The sequence below is a fragment of the Macrobrachium rosenbergii genome, chromosome 6 (assembly GCF_040412425.1).
Source record: "Macrobrachium rosenbergii isolate ZJJX-2024 chromosome 6, ASM4041242v1, whole genome shotgun sequence".
In the NCBI taxonomy this organism is placed as follows: domain Eukaryota; kingdom Metazoa; phylum Arthropoda; class Malacostraca; order Decapoda; family Palaemonidae; genus Macrobrachium; species Macrobrachium rosenbergii.
Genome location: NC_089746.1, coordinates 3987388 through 4005504, shown reverse-complemented (window position 1 = coordinate 4005504; position 18117 = coordinate 3987388). Strand labels below are relative to the sequence as shown.

General features: G+C 36.5%; 1 long non-coding RNA gene across 1 annotated transcript; it reads right to left on the bottom strand.

The window, feature by feature from the left end:
• Positions 1 to 861: 861 nt before the first annotated feature.
• LOC136839716 (uncharacterized) lies at positions 862 to 12227 on the bottom strand. Its single transcript, XR_010853434.1, has 2 exons — positions 12096 to 12227; positions 862 to 1689 (listed from the first exon to the last, which is right to left on the bottom strand). It is a non-coding gene; the product is annotated as an uncharacterized lncRNA (long non-coding RNA).
• Between the last annotated feature and the right edge of the window lie 5890 nt (positions 12228 to 18117).

Sequence of the window (18117 nt, the reverse complement as noted above, 5' to 3'; positions counted from 1 at the left end):
AAAATGCAATAATGACAAATGACGCAGTGGGTGCATAGTACAATGACTAGCACAGGTGGAACTCTTGAGAATATTAAGATATACAAAGAGAATATAGAAAAGGATATTAGATCGAAAGAAAATACTGGATTGATGAAGCAAGGAGAAGTTAGAAAAAAGCTGTGTTTGCTCAAGAACAGCGAAGGTGACATGGAGTGACTGAACAGATATAAACTTGTAACACACCTTCTGGAAATGCAAAGAATAAGACTAAATTTTCAGGTTGTACTATTTACTCGTACATGATATTCCGTCTTTCTCTTTCAGCAATCCTTTCTCATTCGACTGCTAACTTCCTTCTGCAGAAGCGTAAACTGATTTGAAAGCACCCTGAATATTGTATAGTGAGAAACAGAAAATACATTTTAATTCTGTGAATTTATTTTAAAACCATTGAGTTAATCGAGCGTAACCAGACCTGAAAATCAGTGTTGCCAGCGCGTAGAGAGACAAACCAGAGAAAATCCTCAAGGGCCTGCAGCGAGAAATGCTGTATTTCCGACCATAAGGAAAAAGAGATAACTAGCGATACGTTTTACTGTTATTGACAATGTTACAAACTAAAATATAATGGAGGAGCATAGCAAAGAAAAAAATTACTATTTCGTATATATGGAATATCAAAAATAACATTTGCATGAAAAGGATCCTTCCACTACTTTCATATTTTCAGGTGCAAGACTGATTTGACCCGCACGTTATGAAATAGTAGTATAGTGGATCCTAATTAATGGCATGATGAAACATTTAAAGAGACAGACAGACAGATAGAACGTTCCATACATCATCAGTAAGACTTAGGTATAGGACAAAAACTCTTGCTATAATCATGGTTTTATTTACATCAACACAATCAGGCACAGGACATTCTAAAAGACACGAAAATGAATACGTAAAATATTCTGCATTTGGTATATTCCGCAAAACTGATGGATGTCAGATCATGACAATACCTCAGAGTATTGTCTCCTGTTTCCGTCAGAATAGACATTTAGCTTTTCTTTAGTGGGAAAGATTCGGTCTCATCTTTGTTTATTTTTTTTATCAGAGAATATTATTGCACTTATTTTGCACAGTAAATAAGGAAAAAACCCATCGAGTACTATATAATGAGTCTAAATTGTTGGATGAGACTTAGTATCATTCCACACGCATAACAAGCATGAAAATATAAATATCAATAATTGACCTCACTTCCAAAGGAAACTGATGATGATAACAAACAAGATCATTTGCGTCTTACGCCTTTTGTCTATTCTTATCTTTCCATTCTTAACGAGACGGTTACTTATAAATTAACATGAAAAAACATGACATTATTAATGTCTAAGAACTAAAGTGTCATCATAAAAATAAACAATTTTGGCCAAGAGGGTGAGTGACGAGGAACACTGTAGATGATTTCTCGGCGCCAAAGAACTTGCCCTCGTGACCCAGTCATCCGAAGAAGCTGAAGATGCTGGTGTCGTCGTCGTCGGGGGCGTCGCTGTCGTCAGAGATCTCGTCGTCATCGCCATCGTCAAAGAGCCTGGGAGGTCCTGAAGGGTCGATGCCCTGCAGCAGATGGCTCAGGATCAACCAAGGGTTTGTGGCGCTTTCGGCCAGAGCCACGGCAAAGTACATGGCGCACACCAATATCCAGCAGGTGATCTAGAAAAATAAAGAAATAATTGCTCAGAGGGTGTAATCTTGCATTTTGGAATTCCATTATGACCGCCTCATGTTCCCATTTCTGCTGCCTGCATTAGTGTTTTTCGTTGTATGGTTACGTTCTCGTTCTTTCGTTCCCTTGAATGTATGTATTTACACAAGCAACTGTGATAGCCTCCGTGCCCTCGTATAAATTCTCGATTTCTTCACACTTTTTGGATATCCTTGTCACTACAAATGGAAGAATATGAAGAAATTCTAACGTCCTTAGCAGGATTCTAACTAGTTTCCTGCCTGACCACCTTCTCGTGGTCAGGTAGGTAACGTGAACTGTTCTGACACCTCGGATTCAGGTGCGAATCCTGCTGAGGACGTCAGAATTTTCTCACATTCTTCCATTTGGATCTAAGGCTTTGTAGTGGCAAGGATATCCAAAAAATGTGAAGAAATCGAGAATTGACGAAGGCATGGAGGTTTTTACAATCATATACATATCTGGTCAAAAGTGACCAGCAGATTCCATTCATTTAAATATGTATGTTTGCATGTATATATGTATCTTTGTTTGCATATATGTCCTAGAATACATATGAATATGATTACTTAAGCTTTCTTGCAAAACTGAAAGGTTCTATAGCTATTTGCCATGAGGTTCCGTCTTAACATTGTACATAACGAATATAACACATCGAAATGAACACCTATCTACAAGTTAGAAGGCCACAACGGCGGCAGTTTCAAGGACATGAGAACCTGCACAAATTTATGGTTTCCATTTTAAAGAGACAAGGACAATTATTTCGGATACCGAGATTTTCACCTTTAGAAAATAGTCTTTAGCCACAGAAATAGCCTTCATAATTTCTCTTATTGCACACGTACCTTATGTATATGTATATATGTATATATATATATATATATATATATATATATATATATATATATATATATATATATATATATATATATATACATATGTGTGTTTGTATGTAATATATATATATATATATATATATATATATATATATATATATATATATATATATATATATATATATATATATATATATATATGTATATATATATATGTATACAGTATATATATATATATAATATATATATATATATATATATATATATATATATATATATATATATATATATATATATATATATATATATATATATATATATATATATATATATATATATATATATATATATATATATATATATATATATATATATATATATATATATATATATATATATATATATCTGACCAACCTGCCGCCAGCCCTAGGAGAGCTGTTAATCAGCTCAGTGGTCTGGTAAAACTAAGGCATGCTTAACTTTGCCGCTCCCGGGATAACTGAATGACAACCGATAGACTCTCTCTCTCACACACTTTTTCCCTCTTTCTCCTCCCTAATACCCCTCTACTCTCTCTCTCTCTCTCTCTCTCTCTCTCTCTCTCTCCCTCTCTCCCCTCTCTCTCTCTCTCTCTCCAACCCTCCCTGTCTCTTTACCACCTTTTCTCCCTAACACCCCTTTTACTCTCTCACTTACTTCCTCTCCCTCTCACTCTCTATGTGTCGTGGGCTGATTTCTAGATTGTAAGTCATATGTATACTAAGTTTGGTTGAAATTGCTCCAGTGCGTTTCATAGTTAGTGTGGCACATACACACGCGGACACAAATACACATTATATATATATATATATATATATATATATATATATATATATATATATATATATATATATATATATATATATATATATATATATGCAATACAAATATGTTATCTGGACACTGGATCCCATAAACTACGAAAATTCAAGTTTGTTAGTTCACGCGATAACCTTTCTTCCCGTTCCACAAAAGCAGTGAGTTGCATTCGCAGTGATAATTACATCTTGCAGTCATCCGGCGATAAGCGTCTTTTAACTTATTCACAAATAATATATAGTTAGGAAACCAAATACTAAATAAAGATCAACGTGCTCAATACTGCGCCTGATTACTAGTTCGTTCATGGATGGGTAAAATTAAAGTGTATTTTTTTCATCATTACCAGGATTTATAGATGCACACAGACAAGCACTCACGCAGAATAGAAAATGAAGTCCGTCTTTTTCAGACTTTGCTTCGTTTTTTATCTTCTCTTTGATATAAATTGGAAACCAAGTCACTGAGACTTTTTAGAGGAAATCGAAATAATCTAACCGAGGAATGTATATTTTCCTTTCATACTTTACAGTATTTTATGATGGACATAGATCTATTTTATTTTTACTGGAATCATACTAGTTCATTGCAGTAACTTTTTATGTCAGCCGATTTGTAGGTTGATGTGAGCCAAGCCTAATTATGAGTGGTTGTGGCTTTCGAAGTATCGGGAAATCCCCTGGCCTTGGTGCTCGTTTGAAAAAGATGGGTGGGGTCGGCTCTTCACTTTCCGAAGGGCGTCATTCACCCTCCTAACGGCGTGGGCGGAGAATGCTTTTAGCGCTGGCGAGAAGGATCTGGTCCTTGACATACCAGTTGACGAATGGCTTTTTCCTTTCAAAGCAAGGCAGCTAAAAGAGAAGGCAAAGGTTTGTTCCCTGACCAGTTTTCTGGCATCTGTTATGGTTGTCGGTTTTCGACCGTCCATGGTGAAGGTAGAAAATTAGGACAAGAGGTGGTCATCACTGCCAAGCCTCTTGTTGAAAGCGCGACCTTTTGCCCTGGCAGTTTAGTTTTGTAGTTATTATTATTAACATTATTTCCCATAAAAACTGACGTTTTCAGAGGAAAGCATCACAGCAGTCATGGCAGCATTCAACTGCTAACTGTTAAAAAAAAGATAAATCTGCTGCACAGAAACTGCTCACCAACAGTCCCTTCGCTAAAAAACAAAGAAGATTCACCACAACAAGTCAACGCTCTAACTCCTATCACTTCATTCACATCTACCTACAGTAACTTCCACTCTCGCCCTTCCTGGGTATTCCGCCCCTTTTCCTTTTATACTTTACGACTTCGTCTACCTAACGTTTCTGCCTTCCTCCTCCTCCTTCCTTCTGTTTTAGCAGTTATTCCTCTTCTATTCCTTCTGTAACAAAACCACCAGTTGCATCGGGTAAGTTGCATCAGTGGGCATCATTCGGCGCCTGTAGTTCGGTTCAAATGTGTGTTGGTCCGTGCGGAGACAGCTGCGAGAGAGAGATTGCAAGAGCTTTTGAATTTATGATAAATTTACTGATTTCGACCTTGGTAAGTAATTTTTATCAATTTCACTATTTTTCTTGTACCTCATGTATTTATATTAGTAACGGTGTTTTGAAAATATCTATATAATTCTGTTCTATATGCAATTATTTTCCTTACAAATTTGCATTAGAATGACCTTTAGTATATATCTACGATCAAATTTTGATTGTTGTCAAGGGGCAAGTTGAATCATTCGATGGGGCAAGTTGAATCATGATTCAACTTGCCCCATTAGTAAATTTATTACATTACTTTTAATTAAAATATTCTTATGCATTCAACTCGTTTTATTAATTTCAGAAATGAACCCATTCCTTCCACTTTTGCAGCAATTGACACGCTTCTCTCCATTTCTACAGCAGTAGAAACACAACCTTCTTTCATTACTGATGAAGTTGAAACTGCAAATGTTGGTGAGTCTTCACTTTGCCCTGAAAAAATTATGCCTCATCCAAAAGCAGCAACACCTCGGAAAAAGAAATACAATAGGCTACAGGCAGAAAAGCAGGTAAGAGTGCCATATTAACAGACACACCTGAAAAAAATGCTCTGTATGCTGAAGCCACTATGAAAAAAATAAAAGAGCAATGTCAAAGAAAAGAAAGCCACCAAAAGAGGAAGCAGGAGTTTCCACACAAAGTTCGATCCAAAAACCAGCTGTGTACGACATATCCAGCTCAGACGACGAAGACTGGTATTGTCTGATATGTGTAGAGCCCTATTCCAATAGCAGGCTTCGGGAGAAATGGATTCAATGTAGTACATGCAGAGGATGGTCTCATGAGGAATGCTCGGGAACAGATAGAGCTTTATATTATATTTGTCATAACTGTGAATCTGACGATGAATAAATTTAAGGTTCATCGGTTCAATTTATTGTGGTTTTGTATTTACTTATCATTGAAATAATCTCTCAAAAATTATAATTTGCTTATGATTCAACTTGTTTCCTCATACTGATGCAACTTTGCAGATGGGGGGTAAGTTGCATCAAATATATTTTTAATTATATATCAAAATTAAATATATAAGAAATTATTTTTATTAATATCTACGCATGTGAACTCGATGATGAGGTCTTGTATATTTATATATGACAACTGAATTTCAATTAAATGAATGTTACACAATTCTGTAGAAGGAAATGTAAAACTTGATGCAACTAGCCCCGCTCTCCCCTACTATCATTCTGGTTCCTTTTTCTATCTCGCTAATCACGTATCCAGATTTATTTTCCCTATAAAAACGATCCATCTCAATGGTTGCAACTCGTTTTGTTACTGAAATAATGTTAGCTCATTTGGTTTCAGAAAAGAAGAATCAATACAGCCATCCATACCTTCCAACTTCCTCCTCATAGTTATTCTTCTTCTCCAAATGTTTCGCACACGTAACAGGATTAACTCTATAAATCCTGATCCGTAACATTCAGTCTCTTATACTTAAGTGGGTCAGCCTCTTGCTTGCTTCCGTCATTCATCTTTCTAGCTTTCTTCACCTATGATATCTTACTCCCAGTTGTCTTTTCTTCCAAACAGAAACAAACTCATTCACCAGTATATCTATTCAAGAGATTCTCTTCACTTTCCCAAAGAACCAAAAATGAGCTGTTCACAACCGTTTATTACTCAGTAAACAGCTAGTGAGACGTCACAAACCCGTGAACAAACTTCACTTTCGATATAAAAACATCTCGTTATCCTTGACAAACTATTTCTTACGGTGGATGTGCATACCACTCTGCCCATCACGCCTCAGCTCAGTTTCATGATTTTGGCAGGTTCGTGTATATTTCCTTAGTTCTTTTTAACTTGCCCTTGTGCCTATCATCATCCAGTGATTTGATAAGGCAATTTTTTCTAGTCTACAGGCCTTTCTTTTGCCTGATTTACCACAAGAGCTGTGACATCATTATCCTAAATCTTTCCGCCACACTAGGTGCAATTGCTTTGTCATTCCCTAATACGTACGCCATAAATATTAAACTATCTGCAAACATCCATTCCTTGAGCCCCGCGCACACACACACACACACACACACACACATATATATATATATATATATATATATATATATATATATATATATATATATATATATATATATATATATATATATGCATATATAAATTTATATATATGTGTGTGTGTGTGCGCGCATGTGTCAAGGAACAACTTTGTTCAACAAACAATTCTCATCGATTTCCTGAGTTTCCATAAACATATTTCTCAATGACCGCTAGTGCTTACTATAACTTGCCCACATGCAAATCCCTTCCGAAAACACCGTATTCAGTAAGTAGAATTTTGAATAAGCTAAAATATATATGTAAATAAAGTGACTTCAAACAAATAAGTAGAGAAATTAAAATGGAGAAACATCAAAAGAGAGAAAAAAGTCAACTAACGCCTTCCGCAGCGTCTGACCTTGCCTGTACAGTAAATAGATGATCAGGTAAGAACAGATAAGAAGCAAGAAAAAAGGAAAGAAAAAAAAACCACACTGGAGAATAAAGAAGTCGGTAAAAAGTTGAACGCTTGCTTTGACCTCTACGGACGAAATTTCAAGGTCACTCCAACGTGGCAGTGGAGCCAGTGGGTACGTCTCCATAGCGTTTACCTGTTCGAGTTTCCTGGTTGCAACTGAGAAGAATGGCGTCGGTGGGCGTGGTCACGGAGACTTTGCCGCATACCTGGCCGACTGTAGGCGCTCAGCCTAACAAGGACGCTTGATGCGAACTAGTTTTTGTGAACGTCTGTTCCCTAGTCCTTATTTTTCTTTTCTGGACAACCTTTACATAAACTTCGAGAGAGATCCCGATATGACGAGGTCTGGATCTGGAACTGAAGGTGACCCTGGCGCTACACCTGCGATGACCCGCAAGGTCATTTCGTCACACAAAACAGCGGGAGGGCTGCAGAAGCGTCTTCCTTGTCGTTGAAAACTGAAAAGAAATATTTGTAGAGCGGCTCCCTGATGAAGCCAGCTTGCACTGTTTCCAACGAGCATAAAGACTGGGTGGGATAGAGGAACCAGTTTTTAGGGCAGTTTTGACGACATTGTAAAAGGATTGCATAACAGCTTCATTTTAAATAGAAAGGTGATCAGTTTAGATATAGGAAATAGATAAACGATAAGCACTCCTAAAGAATTGCAACTAATTGTCTCTGTTTGAAAAGACATGATTTCCATGACTGGTTAGAAAGCATCGGTAAACTTCTTTTGATCGAAAGATTGTGCTGCCTGCTGCGGTCCCGTGCCGTGATCGTAGTTCGTCTGTCACAAGGATTCTCAGAATGTCAAGGATTTTCTTCCATTTTCTTGTAAGTTTTTACAATGGCGGAGGTGACGGTGACGATGTTGTTGATGGTGACAGTATTACTTATCGCTCAGATAAGTAACGCTGTCAGTAACAGGTGTGTTTGTTTACATTTATTTACTGCTGATTATTATTGAATATGTCTCAGCATTGTTATACTTTTAATATATGAATGCTTTTTATAATTATATATGCTCTACCATTATATGGTTTTATCTTTTACCAAAGTGGCATTTCCCCGAGGATGGGATGTCTTCACGAACGCCAGGACAGAGATCACTACCTCTGTCAGCTTTACACATTGGATCAAAAATGAACTCCCAGGCAGAAAACAAGTGGACTTCCTAAGTCTAGCGACATATTCAGGCACCGATGCTGAATCACCAGCAGGATGTTGAGCTCCTTGCAGACACTGAAATAATCACCTCCAGTTTGCCAGCAATCTCTGCTTCCTGGAAACGTGGGGCCCTCTTGTTCTGACACTTTTCCCGCATCAGCCTTCGCTTAAACCACCTGGAAAACTTTTTGCCCCATCCTTCCCTTTATGGAAACTTTTTGACTATATCTTTAGCTTAACAATACCTTCACAAGTTTCAACGTTACCTTCCTAGTCATATTTTGTTTACTCCATATTATTTACAGAGGCACTGAAACCATTTCCTCTTTTATACTGTTTCCCCTCAATTTTCATTCTACCATTATTTGTAACATTTACTCCCAGTTACCTGTCTGTGGTGGATTTCGACGAAATTCGTCTGATAAATGGAGAACGACGTCATGCCCAAAAAGGAAAATTGCTTTTCTTTAATACAAATTTGACACCCACGTTTTGTCTCTGAATTTTTTACCCTTTGAGCATTTATAAACGATTTCTTGGGTATAAAATTTTGACTGACAGACGGAAAATTTGGTGGGCAAGGTCACACTCATCCTACAAGATAAGGAAAACTTGCTTTCATTCTTTAGACGCCTTGTTCATTAAACCTTCACTCAATTCATACGAATATGAAGTATCCATGGAGACAAATGAGAATCTTCATATTCCTAAACAAGTCTAATAGCCTCTTCACTACCATCTTGCTAAAGATCATCAACACTACTCTTACTGAATCTAGTGATTCATTCACAAGCTTTATTTAAGTATGTGTACACCACATAAAGTTTTTTCCACAGGGCATTCTGAACATTCACTTCATCCATAGGCCGTCTCCCATTTCTTAATCAAACAATTTTCCCCCATAAGGAGCTTCAGTCAAATCTCTCCAGGCCCGGATTCATCTGGTGAGCTTTACAGCTCACAACCAGCATCCAGTAGCAGCGTTAAATAACACCGCTGGCCTCACAGAAGGAGACTGAGCTGTTAAGGGCATTTACTTTCCACAGGGTCCTCAACCCTAACCTCATTATCCTCTTCCTAGGGAAATAATCTATCTGTATCCCAAACTACCTGGACTTACTAGGTCTTTGATATCTAGGTTGCACTGCTTACAGCAGTAGTGCTTCATCTTTTGCAGTCTTGACAAGCACGTCCAGTTCCCTCTCTCTCTCTCTCTCTCACACACACACACACACACACACACACACATATATATATATATATATATATATATATATATATATATATATATATATATATATATATATATATATATTATACACACACACACACACACACACACATATATATATATATATATATATATATATATATATATATATATATATATATATATATATGAATGTATGTATGTGTGTGTGTTTGTATGTGAGCCCGAAATTTATTCATACATTTTCATGTGAAGTAAAGGAAGCGTCAGAACTGAAAAGCTAAAAGCGAATCTGCCACAAACACATAAATCCTGACCAAGTGGGTGGAGGTCAACAACAAAGCTGGAGCTTTTCCCTCTGAGGAGAAAAGGGCGGCTCTAGGAAAGTAGGTGAATTCCAACGCCCTGCAGCCTTTACTTATTTGTTCTCTGTACGTACACTTTTCGTTGCTCTTTACAAGTGCTTGATGTGATAAGTGAAACATTATCTTTTTGAACATGTAAATGAGTTATTTCTCGCATTTTAAACACTTTCAACTAGATGAGTTGATGTTTCTTTTTATAACTGCTCTTTCTTTACGTTAATACGCCCAACTAATGCTATATCCGATTTTTTAATCATTTCTTGACACTATAATATCATTCCAATTTTTTGCTTATATCTATTAAATATGATCCATCACAGATGCTGTTTATAGGTTTCAAAAAAGTTATCATTGTTTATAAATACTGGGTGATCGCTTCTACGTGAATGGGACCTGGTGTTCCTTGAGAAAATGCTCTTGAAGTAAGCTTCACCATCTGCACAAAATTCGGGCACTGAATCAGAACGAAAGAAGCTACTGAAACAATTCTAAGAGGTATACCTAAGCTAATATAACTTAAAGCTAAAATTTTCCGTACAGTGACTTTAACTTTGTTAGACATATAGATAATTTCATAAGGAGTCCTTTATCGCTGAATCTAAAATTAAAAGCTAATGAAAAAACCATAAACAGAAAGCAATATCAAGTCACTCTAAACGGAAACCTTCTCAAGGTGACCACAGATTCTAAACCTTACAACTGCAAACTTTGAGGAAAATATTTGGCGGAGATTCCCAAAGAAAATTTGCTGCACCGTTCACTTCAAACAGGGAGGGCCGTCAAGGAGATTAAAAAAAGAAATTCATGAACAAATTCCTGACGAAGAACAGTTTTTGCAGTGACTTTCTAAAACAAGTCTACCAAAATGACAAGAAAACGGCGTACATCACATGACTGGAGAACTGCAGCAGGAGAATAGACAGTCATTACAACGGCACTCGGAAACTTCACCTTGAAACTGTCCAGCTTCGCCAAAAATCCTCTACTGTTCTTTGCATCAGGAAATCATTTTCTTCTTAAACACATGATCTTGTTCGCTACATTCACTTTCCCAAAGCTCACTAGCACAAGTTTTGTGTGTGAGTTAATATATGTATGTATATATATATATATATATATATATATATATATATATATATATATATATATATATATATATAATCATATATATTTATATATATGGTAATATATATATATATATATATGGGTAATATATATATATATATATATATATATATATATATATATATATATATATATATATATATATATATATATATATATATATATATGTATATATATATATATATATATATATATATATATATATATGTATGCAGTATATATACATACACATATATATATGTGTGTATATGTATATATATATAAATATATGTATATATATATATATATATATATATATATATATATATACATATATATAAACACATGTTAATAAAAGTAATAAGTCACCCTTATGGTCAGTGCTCATAGTGCTCTTGTTGGAATTAGCCCGTTGTCGATCTGTCTGGCATACTTACATTATATCCTCCAAAGTTTGCTCCGATAATGCCATGTCAGGATTTCACATTGATTTTTATGTAAATGCCTAATGCACAGCATCATTATAGATCTAAATCAGCGGAAAATTAAAAACATTTTTTCGAAATGACTGTTTCGTTTAGCGTCTCATCTCAGAAATTTTCAGTTCTTGTCTTTCAACAGCCTCACATCATATGCCCGCAAGCGGGTATTCTCTCTGTTTTCTTTAACTGTGATAAAGTGAATATTGAAGATTATCAATCGCGAATTTGGGAAATCACGAATAAAAGGACACTGAATGGAGGCGGGGGGTGGGAGAGAGAAAACCACATAACAAATCAAACATGTACGAAAATACACAGAAAGAGACTCACCAAACGCAGCATGGCTGAAAAGAATCTCAAAGATTCTTCCAAGTCAGTTCGCTCCCTTCACGTGGTCTCGATAGAAACTAAGAGGTGAAGTAAGCTACAGCCCTTTAAATGCAGACTCAACATGCAAGTGAGAAAAAAAAGTGAGTTACAGGGCAGGGGGCGAGGGGACGGTGGAGAGGGGCACCGTCCACGAAGCTAAGAGGACCTACTTTTTTCTCCATTTTCTTCTCCTCCTCCTCCTCCTCCTCCTCCTCTTCTTCTTCTTCTTCTTCTTCTCCTTCTTCTTCTTTATTCTTCTTCTTCTTGTTCAAGTGTGGTCTCCAATCTGTTCGGGGGCATGGGACGCCTTCCTGCCATTATAAAAAGTGAAAGTGCCAAGTATCCAAACTTCATAAAATATAAACGAGAAATTTATCCACACATAACTTGTTTCTTGATGACATGTTTAATCTGTTGGCAATGTATGTTATTAACATTTTTAGATATTTATGTCCCGGTTAACCTTGAAGCGACCACTGAGGGGGTACGTCATTTGAGCTGGCTGACAACTCCCAACCCCCCATCCCCTCTCGCTGCCGATCCATTACCAGAGAGGCAAGGGTAAGGTTTTAGTTATTCGAACGATCTGGAAAATATCTTGGAATGAGACAGGGCTATCCTGAGAGCCTCTGCTGTCGCTAGGCGATCGAGGGACCACCACGCTATTTCGCCCATGTACACGAGTCCTTCTCTCTGTTCTCGGTAGTAGCAGTAATAGAAGTAATTATTCGAACTCGCTCTTGCAACGGAAGTTGTATTGCTCGTCAGCATAATAGGGGCTCATTAAAGTAGCAAAAGAACCTGCGCCATAAAAGAGTCACAGACCAACCAGAAGGTAAAAGATCAGTGGAAAAATATCGTGATACGTTGGTCATGAAAGGAAAGGTGGTTGTCCTTCGCTGGGTTTGAAAGGCAGCGCGAAACAGATGGAGAATTTAAAAAAAGGCGTTTGAATAAACGATGAATCTCTCTCTCTCTCTCTCTCTCTCTCTCTCTCTCTCTCTCTTTTTTTTTTTACTGGGGGCAGGAAAATAGTCTCTCCACAACTCCATGCCCCATCAAAGGAATCACTGCATTTTACTGCCCTTCATTAAAAGAAAACTCATGTTTTGGTTAACATGGAATTTAGCATCCTAAGTCCACAGAATCACGAAGTATGGAAACTATGCCTTTGTTATGTAAGCCGCATCCTTAAAGCAGTTAATTTTAAAGTTAATCTCATTTCAATTAACCAACCAATAAGTCTGAGCTCAAGAACGCGATCGATGAAATAAAATGTTTATGCCTGTAAATTATCCCTTCCTTAATTATCACCAAAGTAAGGGATACTTCTCATAAAGTGTATGGTAGCTGTAGCTTGAAAAACTTTTTTTCAGGGCTAAAAACTGTGAATGACATCTTAGCCATCCAGGAAATACTGGCAGAGGTTCAGCAAAACAGGTTTACAGAACAAAAAAAGTCCGCTATTTGCATATTCAAAGCAAAAGGTTTTTTTTTCCACTACTGACTCACTTTAGGATCATCTATGGGAACTTTCTATTTGATAATGCGCACGCGCTCGCAAACAAAAATAAAAAAAAAACATCCACCAGGAAACCAGCAAACCACGAAAGTTGCCGTGATGAAGGTTAAGGAGAGATGTGTGATTTCTAACCTCAAGTGTACCAATCAATCGTTTCTTGTGTACGCTTGCAGTCACGACAGTTCTTTACCAAAAGGAGAATTGGTAGGAAAAAGCAGTTATGAGTTATTATACTGCAATTGTTTATTCTTCAATGTCTGCTCTGATAAGCTCACCTTATAGGCAAAGCTAGTACTCAGTAAGCTGTGCTTTTTGTAATATCCTGGAAATTAGTGACAAAATAGAATTACATTCTCTTTGTAGTACAATCACAAAAGAAGCAGGGTCCTCTCTCTCTCTCTCTCTCTCTCTCTCTCTCTCTCTCTCTCTCTCTCTCTCTCTCTCTCTCTCTCACCTTGTCAAATAAAGAAATGTGAAACCCAAAACGATAACTTAATCTAGGACTCTCTTTTCCGCACAGAAACCTTCTATTTAAGATACAAATTATGAACACATGACCAAGGAGGAGAAAGCTCTCTTTCAAGATCCATTTCCGCCAGCATCAAGAGCGGTGTGCCTCGTCAAGTTCAACAACGCAATCATATTGAAGAGAGGAAGCGATAAGTTTAATGTCAGGGATACGAGATAAGTGAAGATCCGTGTGACTGAGGAGATTCTTTATAAAAGATCTCTAATTGAGATTTATTGTTCTTAGGAAGTAGAGGACAGCGATATCAAAAGAAATTTGATTCCTGGTGTGTGTTCGTAAGTTGCCTGAATCAAAAAAGGGCAACGTGCGTATTTTTAAGATTACGTTTTCATAGTAAGCGTACGTTTGTCAAGAGTGCATCAGTGTGTATAGAGAAAACAAGACGTTCAAGCAAGTATGCTAAAATAAATTAAGATATGCACAATGACGCCGGGGTTTTATAAAACTTCGCGAATAAGTCTGAGAAGTTAAGGACCATATGTAGGCCAAATTTAGCGCAATAATAAAACGAGATAGACTTTTGGAATGTTAGGAGCCATTCAGACATCAACCCACACCTTCACCCACGTCATTGAATTACTCAGTGTTCCATATTTACCTCATTACAACAAAAGATGTAAATTAATGATAATCAGTGATAAGTGAGAACGGTGTAAAAATACGAATTTTACTTCCAGAATAAACGTTGCGTTTTTCCGTCTGTTGTTAACTGCTCTCATTAACTGCATATTGATCTTAAAGATGAGCCTAAAGACTTCAGGCATATCCCTCGTTACAAGAGCAATCTATTGTTAAAAGATTCGTCCAAAAGAGAAAATATCGAAATAAACATTCAGCAAATAATCATCTAATATGAGGCAGAGTCAAAAAAGAGAAATGCCCCAGTCACATAAATGATTGATTATCCTATTGTAAAATTAGATAAGAAACGTGGAAAATCAGTGATAATCTGAAAGATAATAGAATATAGAGAGATAAATATAGAGAATAATACGTTATATGTATCAGTAAAATGTAATACCTACAGACAAGTATTCCTTTGACTCCCTCGATAAGATCGTGTGTTCAAAGTTATTTTAGTAATGCTTGACGCCTGAAAAATGAAAGGACTACATCCCTGCTGGGACTTTCTGCTGGAGAAGCCAGAGTTCTTATTGCAGAAATGGCTTCATGGTTCTATTCCATTGTCTGGTATTAGTAAATGGAGAACAGAAAACAAAGCCTGAATGTTACCGTACCCAGGTTACATATATATATATATATATATATATATATATATATATATATATATATATATATATATATATATATATATATATATATATACTGTATATATATACATATATATATATATATATATATATATATATATATATATATATATATATATATATATATATATATATATATATTTATATTTCATGAATTTTACGCCACAAATATTGATTAAAATCCAGTTCACTATCACTAGGGAAGCCTTACAACCATGGGGAATTAGGAAGGTAATTGCTTCGTCACCGGCAAGTTTCGAAACCGACGTCTACTTTAGTAACAACTAGCTGACTAACTCTGTGCTGCCCGGGAAAACCCTGAATGACAACCAATAAACTCTCTCTCTCTCTCTCTCTCTCTCTCTCTCTCTCTCTCTCTCTCTCCTCCCTAACACCACCTCTGCTCTCTCTCCACACAACTCGCCCTCACTCTTTTCCTCTTCCTCTTCCCTAACACCCCCTCTACTTTCTCTCTCTCTCTCTCTCTCTCTCTCTCTCTCTCTCTCTCTCTCTCTCTCTCTCTCTCTCTCCTGTTAAGATAGTTGCAATGCCCAACATTTTTGACATTTTATATTTCACCTCTTCTCACCCCCACCCCCTTTCCTGTCGTGGCTGAACTTGGACTTAAAGGGCATTGGGAGTGTCACTGTTCTTCTCAGCGACCTTGAAAACTATGGATTAAACACTTATATCTGTAATTTTTGACATTTTATTTTCCACCCCGTCTCACCACCCTCCTTCCTATTGGGCCTGAACTTGGATTTAAATGGCATCGGGAGTGTCACTAACCATCTCAGCGACCTCAAAAACTATGGATTAAACACTAATATCTGTCATTTTCTGTTATTTTTACATGTCACCCCATTTCCACCCCTTTCCCACCCCTATCCCCTTTGGTGCCAGTGATGTCTTACCGCCCCCCCAACAGTATTCTTTTCCAGATAGTAAGTCATATGTATACCGAAATGAGGTATGATAAACACACAGAGTTTATTTAGTTGCTAAGTCTATGGGCAGAACCAGCCCTTTTTTAGGGAAGTCCTTCCCACCCACATCCCCTTTGGTGCCCTTTGGTGCTAGTGATGTCTTACTCCCATGATAATCTTTTCCAGATAGTAAGTCATATGTACTGTATACCAAGTTTGGCTGAATTGCTCAATGCATTTCAGAGTTATGCTGGAACATACATACATACACACACATACATACATATATACATCCATTTTTATATATATAGATGATGTACATTAGCTAAGACCAGTGACCCATCAAGAGAGATAAATGTTGATATCGTCTCTGCTGTACATAAGGCTGTCGGATTCAGGTTCTATAATTAGAATCGATTTCAATTTATCTCCACCATAACAGCTGATTTGTTAGTTTGTATACTTATAATTCATTGTGAATTTCTGTCCGAAAACGCGTGGCAGGCAAATGTACAACAGAGTCGATATCGGCTTATATCCCTCTCGATGGCTGTGGTCTAAGTGACCGCCTATCGTCGTTTCTGAAGCAGCCATCGGTTCAAATACTGCGGCGGACGAAACACTTTTCAGTTATAATTCCCCTGGGGTGCAAGTGATTCCCGAGGTGTATAATACTGGGTATTAAACTACATTTGTGGCTTAGGATCCACGAATTTGAAAAATATTATGTGGTTGTATGTGGCTTACAAACATATATATATATATATATATATATATATATATATATATATATATATATATATATATATATATATATATATATATATATATATATATATATATATATATATATATATATATATTATATATATGTGTGTGTGTGTGTGTGTGTGTGTGTGTGTGTGTGTGTGTGTGTGTGAGATTGTAATAGCCACAATGCCCTCTTAACTTGTTGAATTCTTCACGCGTTTTAGATACCCTTGTCACTACAAAGCCGTAGATTCAAATGTATGGATGGTTTCATTTAATTTTCACATTTAAGTGGGACACCATAGTAATACAAGGTCTTCATAATACCAGTCTATTTAACGCTGACAAATGCCTTATCGTAATCAACAATTTTTGTTCATTCCTACGTCTTTGTACAATGTCTTGAAAAAATATTTTATTTGCACAAGTCCTGCTTTTATAAACGCCTTCATAGAACGAGATTGCTCGTCTCTACGAATTTGACCAGTACTGAATGTTTTCATCATGACCGACTCCAGTCAAACACCTATTTAGCAGTGGTTCTCAGAGCCCCACTGGGGTCATATTCCTATTTTCTCCCCTATTTTGAATCGGCATCCAATAAATTTTTGCTGTCATCATTTGCCGGTGGTAGTTATTGGGATAATTTATCAAGTAAATTTCTTTAACAACTATAATCAAATTATAAAGAAATCTTAATTTAGAAGGATCAAAATTTGGTGTAAAATAATTGAAGGCACATTGTGTAAGGGTAATTGTCAGTTACTTTGCAATAAGCATTTTAAATCTGTACTTATCGTCTTCTAAGACGTGAAAACGAGAACGTTCTCTCACAGACAGATGAGCCCGTGTGCCTGTCTATGTATTGATTGTGTAACTGAGCACATTTATTATGTTTTCAACATCTAGCATATAAACTGTTATTTAACCTTTACAACCTTTTAACATTAATGAAGTGAAGTAATATATACATAGCAGACCTCCA